The following is a 1,409-nucleotide window of genomic DNA, read 5'->3' on the forward strand; positions in this document are numbered from 1 at the left end:
GTGAGTTTGGCTGGTATGTATCATTGATTAGGTGATCTAGGAGCTGATATTGGCTTTGTCCAGTAGGTGGAACTGCAGAGACTAGGGTTGTGGCTGGGCTATAATGGGCACAGATGCTATCTAATATCCAGTGGTAAAGAGGAGAAACACACACAAACCATATACACAAATAAGAAAACCAAACAATGAACAAACAAGCTACCAACAATGAAGAGAGAAAATAATATAAGAGAAAAAATTAATTAAAACAGGTAGCAACCAGAAAAAAAGAATATAATATCTAAAAAGAGAAACAAGAAAATGGAGCTATAGAAAAGAAAGCTAAGATAAGAATAAATAAATTTAATAACCATTTAAGAATAAATAAAGAGAACTTGTGCGGAACCCTTTACTCCTGCCTACCCAGCAAGAAAAAAGCAGGTCTAGGGGAGGCGGGGCCTGATGGCAGCTAGGGTGGAGGTGCAGTGAGGTTCGCTATCAGCAATACCACAGAATACCAAGCAAAACAGATCCAGGGCAGAGCTCCAAAACTCAGAACCACATAGGTTGGAATATATTAAAAGTTTGAAGGCTTATAGCTAGTGGAATTTGTAGCAGAAGTAAGAAATTGTGTACTTTTGAATCTGCCGGACTTGGCAACCCGGAGCCGACAACATGGGTGAGCCCAAAGGACAAGACCAAGCAGAGAGCAGATACACCCAGAAAAACGCTGCGCGAACCTCGGAGCAAAAGTGGACAATACACTTTGTCGGTTTTGCTTTGTTCTGATTTTCTTTTTTTTGGTATCTGTTCATTGGCCTCACCACTGTTTGTGTACTTCCATTCTGGTGACTAGAGGGGGTGCCTGAGAAAGTGGACACCCCCACCCCCAGCACTGGTGGGTTCTTCTGCCATACATACGCACAGATACTCTCACCCAAAAACCGGCCCTGAACTGTTTTGGTTTTTTGAATACGGAAAAGGCCAGAACAAGGGGTGTGGAGAGGGAAAGAGAGTTTAAAAACAAAACAGGCTAAAAATTAAATTTAAATCCTGAGGTACAGTATAACAACCAACAGTGGCATCTTGAAATCTATCAGATAGCTTTGAAGGCAAGAAGCTGAAAAAGGACATTAAAGCCATACTCATATTAAGCTACTTTTTTTTTTTTTTTTTTTTTTCTCTCCCTCCTCTCCCTTTTCTGTGATTGTAGACTACAGTATCCAATCTAGTTTTTGTTGTTGTTGTTGTTTTGGAGGGTTTTTTTGGTTTTTTGCTGTTGGTGTTTTGCTGTTTATGCTCCCCCTTCCACAACTGGGGGACTCTTTCTCTCCCTATATTACTCAAGAAGAGACAGCAATTGCTGCCATATAGTCAAGCTACAATCACACTCTATAAAACACCAAAAACCAGGCAAGAACCAATACCAA

The sequence above is a fragment of the Chrysochloris asiatica genome, unplaced genomic scaffold, assembly GCF_000296735.1.
Source record: "Chrysochloris asiatica unplaced genomic scaffold, ChrAsi1.0 scaffold00002, whole genome shotgun sequence".
Lineage (NCBI taxonomy): Eukaryota > Metazoa > Chordata > Mammalia > Afrosoricida > Chrysochloridae > Chrysochloris > Chrysochloris asiatica.